Source organism: Manis javanica, chromosome 9, assembly GCF_040802235.1.
Source record: "Manis javanica isolate MJ-LG chromosome 9, MJ_LKY, whole genome shotgun sequence".
Taxonomy (NCBI): domain Eukaryota; kingdom Metazoa; phylum Chordata; class Mammalia; order Pholidota; family Manidae; genus Manis; species Manis javanica.
The window spans coordinates 111,911,058-111,922,699 of NC_133164.1; the positions used below are offsets into that span (position 1 = coordinate 111,911,058).

The window sequence follows — 11,642 nt, forward strand, 5'->3', positions numbered from 1 at the left end:
AGTACTTAATGCCTACTTCATCTTCTCTAGTTCTGAGAGTCTTTACTCTCTCCCAGCCTCGGCTGTCCTCAGCAAGTCAGGCTGGAACTATTAGCTTTGCTTCAGATCTGCCCAGTTGACTGAATGGCATCAGTAAAATGACAGCTGCCTTGCATTTGAAGCCTGCAGGTTAACAGGCTAATCCTTCCTGTCCACTCTGGTGTGTCCAGGACCCAGACATTAAAGTTTGGCTGCATTTGTTTTCCTAAAGAGGCTTTTGAGTTTGGTCCGTCTCCCTCTTGCTAACAGGTCTAGACTCAACCATATTTCTGATACTTTTATGTTTAGGGCACAAGTACAGATTTTCTGCAGTCTTCCCTCATTTCTTCACCCATAAAGAGTATGCTGAAATAGTATATTTTATTCTATTATCATTTATCATGTGTTTCTCGAAGAAGTTAAATTTTTGCTTTTGGTTTTATACATCCTTTTTGTTTTTTCTTAGAGATAGATGGTTGATGGAGGTGGCACATAGTCCTTAAACTACTAAGCTTTTACTCTTTTTAAATCATCTCTGGAAAGCAAGCCTATTTTGGTACAGTCTTAAATTAAGATGAACATTTGATTCTTATCTGTTGAAGCATCTGAGAGCCCAAGGTTGCACACAGACATCTGACTCCTGCTTTGATGAGTAGTACAACCTGAGTATACTCAATATTTAATGGATATGTTTTTCTGATGCTGAAAAGGCACTTATTAATACATACTTTGCTGAAATTGTAATATGCTTAATTTTGTTTAGTGTCCAGCCTGCCCTGACTTACCCAGCCTCCTGCAACCCAGACTGTAAACTCAGTGGGGCAGTGTTCCCCCCTTTCCTCCCACAGATCCCCTGCCCCAGCACAGCATTAGACAGATTGCACGTGTTCTAAGTATTTGTTGCCTGAATAACTCACTGCAGAAGCAATGGATAAATCTCATATTGATTATACTGTTTTAAAATATTTTAAATAGTCCCCAACTCTTATCTAACACAAAATTAAAAGGAGAGTTTGAGACAGACTAGAGAAAATAATTACATGTGCAAATAGAACACCCAAGATACACACACCTATATGTCTATGTATATACCTTTTCTTTTTTCTCCCAGTGCTTCAGGACTAACCAACACACTGTGCTCCTTGCCCCGGGTCCATAGCCTCTCCTAAAATAGTGTGAGTTTTTTCCTTTGGAAGTTGGATTTCCACAAATTCCAAGACAAACTGCTCTTTTGTCAGATCCCAAGTTCATCCCTGTATAGATATTGACCTTGAAAAATTACTTAATGTGTTACAGTACCAGTGTTTCCAATCTATAAAAATGATAATGATATAATAATAGTGCTTATGTTACGAGTTTTCTGAGGCTCAAATTATATAATATTTGTGAAGTGTCCAGTATATAATAAACACATAATAAGAATATTGTAATTCACTTCTTGTACAAATACTTATGCTCAGTATGTATTTAAACTGTTCCTTGTCACTGTGCACAGATTTATCCTTTGTTAGGCTGAACAGCACAAACCCTTCGAGCAAAGCCTCTCTTTCATTGCCTGATGGGAAACATTTCTTTCCTCTAGTGATTCTTAACCATCCAAAGCAAATGTTTTCTTCATTCTTCAGCACTGAGGAGGAATGTTTCAACATCTTTTATATGAGAAGAAATGGTTAGGAAAGCACAAAATTAAATGAATGGGTTATTTTATTCTCTACTTTGGCCATCAGAGCATTTTATTGACTGGCATGTATACTGTTGATGTATGGGAGAGTTTAGGTAAAGTGAACTAGGCACTCACTTCTCATTAACTTCAACATGTGACAGTATTTCAAAAATCAACAGAAACTTCAGTGCTTCTAAAAAAAGTTAAAAACAGGTATTAATCCAGTTATACCTCCTGCTGTTCTAGATAAATACAAAGAATAACTGAATATATTAAAATAATGAGAAAGTAACACATTTCTATATAAAATAAACAAAATTTTATTTAAAAGTGCATGTAGAGTAGAAATGCTATGTTAATTGAAATAAATAATTGTAATTTGTTATTGACATGTATATGACTTACATAGCAGATATATTATTCCTTTTTTAAGGTCTTCTGGAAGCATGCAACCAGATGCAAGCTGGGTATCTTTTCCAGCCAGATAAACTCTATGATGCTGACTTTGACACTGGGGATAAAACCATTCAATGTGGCAGACATGTTGATATCTTTAAACTATGGTTAATGTGGAAAGCAAAGGTAGGAATTTGCCATCTCATTTATTAGGTCCTATTTATTTGGATACAAAACAGACTATTCCATTTTTAAGAGCTCTATTTGGGTGTTTTTTTCCAAATGCTAACCCCATTATTTTCCCAAAAATTATTCAAGGAAACCACTATATTTCTAATTGCAAATGGTAAGTTTGCTATCTCAGGTCAAAATTCTGAGGTAGAAAAACAATTTGGCATGTTCCACCATCACTGTATGTTCTTAAATTACAAGAGTAACAATCTGTTAGGAATATAAACATGTTTGCAGTTTTTCAAAACTTAAAAATTTTTAAACTATTTTTTCCTGTCTAGTAATTAGAATTGGTAAGAGGTAGAGCTACTCGAAGTCAGTATAGAGTCTCAGATGTGAACACTTATTTATTGCCTGAATGTTCAATCTACCTTAGAGTCAAGATCAACAGATACAGTTTCCCCAAAGATTTTGACAACAGTAGGACATGTTCTGTACCCTTCTCCTGCCCCATATTTATAATTTGTAGCTTAAATAAATGACACACTTTTAGGAATCTATTTCTATCATCCCCTTCCCAATCTCCTATAGAAAGACGGACATCAGGTTCTGTGCAGATGAAATCTTTGACATAAACTAACAGCACTGTTAATACATTACTGACACTGTTATTTAATTTGAAGTAATTTTTGTTTGTTTGGTCAGAAATCTACTCCAAAATCAGAGACACCACTTTTCATAGAAGTCACTCAGCAATAACCTGATGTATAGCCAACACTTTGGTACAGAAATATCAGTTACTCAGGAAGACATTTGGCAATTAGTTCATTTTGGAGGTTTCACCAATAATTTTCCTTATTCAAAGGTATGCATTCTGTAAGTTCTTTTCCTGAAGAACTTTAACTAGCCAATTGGGAAATTTCATTAAACTTGCTTTAAAAATCAAAGTTCAAATTTTTGCAAACACAAAGCTCAAACTTGTGTGTAGATCTTTCACTACCAATAATCCAAATATCTCTCAAGCTGATTCTATGCCAATTTTATTTATGTAAATATTTTCATGAACTTCATCAGCCTTTTAGGAGGAAGCCATTCTCCCACAACTTAGCCATCAATCAAAGCCCATAAACCTGTCTTCATCAGAGTATATACACCTAGATGCTTGTCACAAGGTTCATCCTTGAACTCGCAAATGCTCAACAAGTATCAAAACATTTTAAAAAGAAATATATATATGTATAAAGCATTATGAAAAATTGCATAGTTCATATATTCTTTTGTGCAATAAAGGAGTGGCATTCAAAGTTTTTAACACAATCTATAGTAAGAAATACATTTTCTGTAGTGGCTCAATAACGCACCCAGGCACATACACAAGGTGATTAAAACAAGTTTCAGTAAAAAACCTTATATGATATGCTCTAATATTTTCTTTTCTATTCTACCTCATTGAAAGAAGGCTGGTTATAACTGACTCAGTTGTTTCTCTTCTGCACTTGGTGGGCTATGACCTGTATTCCAATAGATACGGATGAGCAAATTTAACCTGGATAAAGCCAGACCACCAGAGCTGTATCTTATTGGACCATCGTATTTGGCCTTCTATAAAACAGACTTGAGCAATGAATTTTTAGTACCTATATTTATTTATTTCATCCCTGCAGTAAGCATAACATTTTCAGAGGAGATGAATTACTTACTTGCAGAATATCTCAGTGCCAATTCTCCAAACCCATTTCTCTCTTCAGGCAACATGATGAGGGCAGGTCACATCACCCTACATGTGCAAGGGGACTTACCCTGCAGGAGAGGGACCCTGAAATTAGGAAACTGGAATCTCATGTAAGAGCCGACACACCCACTCTGAGAGACAGGGCCTGTGGGTAGGGGAAAGAGAGAGCTGGAAGGGAAGAGGAAAGAGAGAAAGCTTGTATTTACTTCCAAATGCAAAGGAATCTTCTTTTGGCATAGGAAAGAAAGGTCTCTATCCCACTCTACCACAGAATGAAAGCACATGCTTCTGGGGAGATAAGAAAGATTTTATTACCCTGTCAATGGCAGCAGATGATTACACAAAAGCTCAGAATGCAGTGCAAGGGAAACGTGTTTCCCATTAAAAAACCATTTCTACACCCTGGAAATTAGGTTCAGGTAAACAGCCACGACAGGCTTGAAAAGGAGTAAACTTGCAAGTTTATTAGCACAATATGTAACTATTTAATATTTAAACATTTGATATGGGAGCCTCCACCAGCATTCTTTACAATAATGGGCATTAAGATCCAAGCCTTATGACAGAAATAAAAAAAATCTACTTTGTCCTCATTTGTTCTAATTACACAATAAATACTTCATTGATGCTTGAAAAGGCTCCATCGTTATGAAATTCATAGTTCCTATAAATAAAATTAATTACATAAAATACTGTGGTAGATTATAAAAATAAGTAAGAAGAAAATCACATAATAATATAAGATTGTGTATCACAAGTAAATATAATGCAGAAGCTCACTTTTTGGATGGATTTTCTCCATCGGTTGGATGGGTTGTAGATTCATAAAATGAATCTGTTTTGGCCAATGGAATGCAATAGGGAGCTTAATTGTCCAAAAACCCCATATGCTTCTCTTAAATTCATAATTGCATTTGCTCTGAGGCTGTGTTTCCCAAGTTTTCTCCTGGCCAATGACTGAGCATGGCAGGGCTTCTAAGCCATTCTCATTCCTGAGAGACCAAACTCTTGTGACAGCTGACTTAGTGTGAAGACTCCCCAGTGGTCTTTCTGAACTTTCCTTCAACTGCGTGGCAGTCTAGGAAGCTTCTGTTCCCACTCTGCCTGCCTTTTCCCTTCACACAGGGGCCGACTTAAGTCTGACATCTGTCCCAGTCTAACTGGCCCCTTCCCACTGTCTGTCACATAGATGCTTCCACTAAGAAACCTTGTATCTTCACTCCCATCTTCATTTCAGCTTGTGGAGGACCTGGTCTAATAGCGTCCAGTAAAGCTTAGACCAGAAGTTCCATCATCTTTAATATTCAATCTTTGCAGGTTTTTGACAAAACTTAAAGATGCATTTGTAATATGGACATGTATTGATATTTTTCACTGCCAGTTCAGTATGCACGAATGCCGCCAAAAGTTCTATATGGAAATCTCTTACGGATAATAAACGCTGTGGCAACTACTCCCATGATCCTTAGCCCCATTTCTTCAGAATCACGAGTAGGAGCATTCATCACCAGGAATGTCTATGAACTTTTTTGCAAGTTTTTCTTCTTTCCTTTTTAACTATTTATAGCTTACCCCTAAACCAGACTGCTCTCAGAGAAAAATTTATGGCATGATATCAGATGATAAAGTGCTTATCACAAGAAATTAGTCCATCAATATTTAGTTATTCCTACATTTCAAAGACCAACTAACTGCCTTTTCCAAATTGCTTGTTTAAAATTGTGAGAGTTGTTGCTTTGAACCATATGTTCTTATAATTGCAACTTTTAAACACATTTTGAAATTATATATCTAATATGCAACATCTTATATATAACAGTTATATATATATATATATGGAAGATACATGGTTATATTTGATTTAAACAGAAAGTGTGGCATCTTGGGGGTGTCACCATCACTGCCTACTCAGCTGTAGATGTGCCCTGTTCACCTTGTACTTGTGTTGGGAGTCCCTGAGCTCCCATGCATCACATGACCCGTGGAATTCTGAGCTCATTGAGCATTGCAAAGGCTATGAGGGAATGGGGTGGCAAGGAATGATAAACATGTATGTTGCATATAAATCCTTAGCTCACACACATGATCCATTATCCCATTGGACTCCACTTGCTCAAATTCAAGTTAAATTTCAGGACAGCCATAGTGGGGAATTAAATTTAAGCATGAAACCCTTCTGAGTACGGGGCCCTGTGTGATAGTGCAGGCAGCACACTCATGCAGCCAGCTGATCGCAAAGGCTGAAGTACTGAGATACACTGAAGTACTACTTCATATGGTTGTTAAGGTGCTACACTACACAAGCCTATAAAAACTGGGAATGCACACCCGCAGCACGTGCAGTAGGTGTAGGGACAGAAGCAACGAGATCAGGTAGGGAGCAATTTCAATAATGCAGGAGAGGGCAACTGTGCCAGCATAGTGGCAGTGAATAGGTTAAGATATATTAGATTCTAAAGGTAAACCCAATGGAATTTGCTAAAATATTATGTGGAGGGTGGGAAAAAGAGGAGGATCAAGGATAAGAAAACTTTGGTATTTTGGGCTTTAGCATGTGAGGGATAAAACTGATACGTTACTGAGATTGGGAAGACTGTGTGAGTAACAAGTTTGTAAGCAATGATCAGGAGTTGAGTTTTGGACGAGTCATTTTGCGGTGTTTATTATTCATCTGGGTGGAGATTTGAATAAGCAATTAAATATAGAAGTCTGAGGTTCAGAAATGAGGTGCCTCATGAAAATAGTGTGGGAGAGTCATCCCCCTGTACACGTAGTACTTAGAGCCACGAGACAAGCAGAAACCATCAAGGGAAGGGAGGTGCATGGAGAAATGGTCAATTTTTCTGTGCCTCAGTTAACCAACTTATAGGTCCTTTTAAGAGTAAATTAAAGGGTACAAAGCTCTAAACTGCAGCCTGGAATATAGCAGAAACTCAAAAGTTGTTAATTTTTAAATACACCATGCCAACAAGTATGCCAAGGGCTTTATGTATAGTATTTCTCCTACTCCGCACAACATTATATAAAATTTTTAAAAATTTCCTCTACATATTGACAGATAAAAACTTTATGTCAAAATATTTAGCAAACATTTGTAGATCTAGGCAACTGAAGCTTAGAAAGGCTAGGTATCGGGCTTCAAGTTCAAGATGTAGGGGGTCAAAGAAGGTTGAAGATCTGGAAATAAAGTTGCAGTGATAATCGATAACACCTACTACAGGTAAGATAATCACATATTATTTTTTTAACTGAGTACATTTAAATACATTTAATAAATTTCAATGCAATTTAAAGGAGCTTATTTGAATGGAAACTTTGATTTTCTTTTTAAATCACAGGGAATCTGTGGCTTTGAGGCACAGATCAACAGTTATATGGAACTTGCAAAATACTTTTATAAGGTTTTAAAGAAAAAAGATAACTTTAAGCTGGTGTGTGATACAGAGGTAAGGACTCTTTTAGCTGTTGTTTTATTTTAAAGATAGTTTAATGGATCTATACTTTCTTTGCTGAATATTCTACCTTAATCTTACCTGAGATAATTATAAAAGCATTCTTAAATATTAGTATAAATATTTTATTTTATCTAAATGCAAATCATTTAGGGTTTAAAACCTTTTCCTTTTAAGTTCTATGTCTTACAAGCCAAGGGGCCAAAAAAAACCCTTAGTTTTATGATTATATTCTACCTTTTCATTTTTAAGACAAAATTAAAACTATTTGGTTATGACTGCTTTTCTGATTTCTCTGGTACTGAGTCAAGAGTAATTTAATTGTTCCTAGGTCTTTTCTTATATGGTAGAATATACAGTTGGGTTTAGTGTATAGTAGGTGATATAAGAGAAAGTGGGCTTTAAATTACATGATAGTCTTTGGTAAAAATTGTTATTAAGGCACTAAGTAGATACTAATGAAAGTTGAGATTTTTGTTAGCATTATATCCACATTCCTTTCCATGGCCCAGTGAATTATCCAATGGTATGAACTCAGGCTAACAAAAGTAACAATTAGGAAGCAAAGGTGCTTTGTTTATCTTCTAAATTACCTCCCTCTGACTCTATTAATTTTTGTGAGACTTCCACAGTCTTAAGTGGAAATTAGAAGTAAAGGAGTTTGTTTTCAATACTATACACCCACTGATAGCTTGTTTTCCTCTCTGAAACGAACGTTTATTTAGGAATTAGGTAGGGTTTTAAGGATACTTGTAAAATCACTAAGGAGTTAAATAAGGCTTAAAGGATACTTGTAAAATTTTTATCTTGAATTTAGCCTGAGTTCACCAATGTCTGTTTCTGATACTTCCCACCAAGACTTAAACGTATCCCAGAAGGTTCTAAAAGAGATCAAGAACTCCAAAAGGTAAGTCTGTGTGTGTGTGTGTGTGTGTGTGTGTGTGTGTGTGATGTTTTTCATTTTGATATTGTCTTTTAAATAATGTGTCTGGTTAGTGTGATTGGTTAGTGGATGCAGTCATGTGGTCCTAAGCCACTGGTTTAATACTTGCATGGAGCAAGTGAAATCTCAGCCCATCAATTATTTGCAAGTTAATCCAGTCATAATTTATACAATGGGAAAACAGTTATTGAATGCTTAATATGCAAGCTAAGTTTCCTACCATTGGCTTAATTTTTCAGTTAATATTTGTCAGGTGTTCCAATAAGAGTTAGAGGTGTAAAAGTGAGTAAGACAGCATATCAGTCCTGAGTTTGTTAGAAGGCTTAATGGGAGAAGAGACTAGAATATAAATAACTACAGCTCCTAAGAGCAGTAGAAGAGAGTGTAAAATACTTATTATAAGGTCATCTGAGCAAAAATTTGAGAGAGATTTTATTACAGATTGAAGAACAATACTGAACAAAAATATCAAATGAATATCATAACAAACAGGATATATTAATGATGTATATATATTAAAGATAACCACCATTATATATTATTTATCACATACATTTATTGTACATTTTTAACCTATCTTATGCAGGCATCATACACAGCTGCCCCTTGAACAATGTGGTGTTAGGAGTGCTGACCTCCCATGCAGTTCAAAACCTATTTTTAGCTTTCAACTCCCCCAAAACTTAATTACTAATAGCCTATTATTGACTGGAAGCCTTACCAATAACATAAACAGTCAACACATATTTTGCATGTTATATGTATGAAATGCTGTACTGTTATAAAAAAGGCCAGAGAAAAGAAAATGTTATTAAGAAACTCCTAAGGAAGAGAAAACACATTTATAATACCATACAGTATTTGGTGAAAAAAATCCTCATATGAGTGGACCTGTGTTGTTTTCATGGATCAACAACAATTTGAATATATATATATATATATATATATATATATATATATATATATATATCTTACTTTTGAGTTATACCAACATCACAACCACTTAGATAATGTGAGGTGCCTTAGGATATGTTGAACAAAAACTATCTGATATCAGTGTTTAAGGGCATCAACTCTTACTTTTATTTTTATTGAAGTATAGTTGATATACAATATTATATTGGTTTCAAGTATACAACATAATTATTGGGCAGTTATCTACATTATTAAGTGCTCACCCCAATTAGTGTAGTTACTATCTGATAACATACAAACATATTACTGTATTATTGACTATGTTCTCTATGTTGTAATTTCATCTCCAGGACTAATTTATATTATGACTGAGGTTTTGTGCTCTTTATCCCCTTCGACTATTTCACTCACCCACCCCCAACCCCTTCCCCATGGGAATCACCCATTGCCTTCTCAGTGTCTGTGAGGCTTTTTCTGTTTTGCTTTGTTTTTTTTTAGATTCCACATAGAAATGAAATCATATAGTATTTGTCTTTCCCTGCCTGGCTTATTTCACTTAGCATAATACTATCAACTTTTAATATCAGAAAATGTCACTGGGCTCATAAGTGCTGAGAGAAAATAGAGATTGTTTTGTTTTGCTTGTCATAATACCCCCTATTTAAATATTTTATGATTTGAGGGGAGTATTAGGTGAAGCTCTTAATTTTTTTCTAGACACATAAGTGTTATCCTTCACTAGAGTTAATTACTACCAGCTGACAGTGAGTTAGGTGCATTTACACAGACTTGCAAGCTGGTTCCTGGAGGTCCACACAGCTTATCTATCAGAGAACGGTCCCTTTTAGGGTCCCTTTTAGGAGTCTGCACATGTTCCTGAAGAAAGGCAAGGGGGAACCATGAAACAGGTTTTTAAATATTGCAGTCAATAACTAGAATTTGTTATTTTATAGTCATGTTGATTCATTAAAATATTAAATAAGTAAAGACATGAAATGAAATGAAATGCTGATTAAAGGTGATATGTAAACATGTGCTTCTGCACTGCCGTTACATAAAGGGAAAGTTAAGTAATGGGTGGCATCTGCAGTGTTTTAAAAGTAAACTGTACGCGGAAGCAGAAGTTTCGAGAAGGAGAGCGTGTTGAGTAGCTATAGAATGCTCTCCTCTGGCTTTCCCATGTGTCAGTGCCTCTTGGCCCTATAATAATAATATACAAATATGGTACAAGGCTACAGGCATGGTATTGCTTTAGGAGCTGTACAGGACAATGAGGCAGAGTTTGTCTCTGACATTTATGAAGAAACTGTTTTGATACAAAACAGGTGACCTGGTAGAAAGTCTCAAGATATATATAATTCAAATAATGAAAGTTATTATTTCATGAATATGCTATTTTTCTATTCCCTATTTTATCTTACCTCATTCCCAGATACTTCTATTTGATTGCTATATAAAATAAGCAAAATGTCACGTAACTTTCTTTAATGCATTCTAGCATACATGCAGTATTTTATGCATTTGGTAATTGTGAATCACCGAGTAATGAGAGTCACAGTATGAATACAGAGCATGCTGTTTTTTTTTTTCTGTACTAAGCCGCTTTATAAAGGTTGTGCCTGATCGTTTTATGTGGCCTGCAGTTTGCTTCAAACTGATTGGTGGTTATGTAGCCATCTAGAATGTGGAAGAGTGTATACTTGAAAATCCCTTTACTAGTATTTGCATTTACACACAGATTGCTCCATTGATTGAAGCACAGACACTAGAAGAAGGCACAACTATGATAAGCTACCAGCCAGGTGGGGACAAAGTAAATTTTTTTCAAATGGTCTTTTTTAATCCTGCCACAAGACAAACAGATGTTGACTACCTTATTGATGAAATTGAAAGACTTAGGAAGGATTTATGATACTTCAATATGAACTTCAATATAATACTTAATGTGAACAAATGTAAATGCTAACTCTAAAAAAATCTACTACTGTAAATGACAAGGAATACTATGTGATATCCTCTCTTTTAGAACTTCTATTCTCTTTTATCCTATGCTATCTAAGATGAGGAGAGGCGAGCCAGTTCATTGAACATAAGTAAATAGATAGATAGGTTCAAGTTTATTCATGCACTTGTTATTTAATAGAAATTGCTGAAAATCATTAAATGTCAGGTACTTTTCTGGGTGGGTTTAGAATACATCAGTAAATAAGAAAGAGAAAAATTCCTCATCTTATAAAGTTAGGGAAAGTTCCATTGTGGACTTTCACAATGTTGTTATTTAATTTAAAAAATTAAAAAATGATTGTAACTTAAGTATTTTTAAAAATTTGAATCACTCTGTATGTGTTAGTG

General features: G+C 35.2%; 1 pseudogene; it reads left to right on the forward strand.

Moving 5' to 3' along the window:
- Positions 1-11,202, forward strand: part of LOC140843455 (glutamate decarboxylase 1-like) — a 32,346-nt pseudogene extending 21,144 nt beyond the window's left edge.
- The last annotated feature ends 440 nt before the right edge of the window (positions 11,203-11,642 follow it).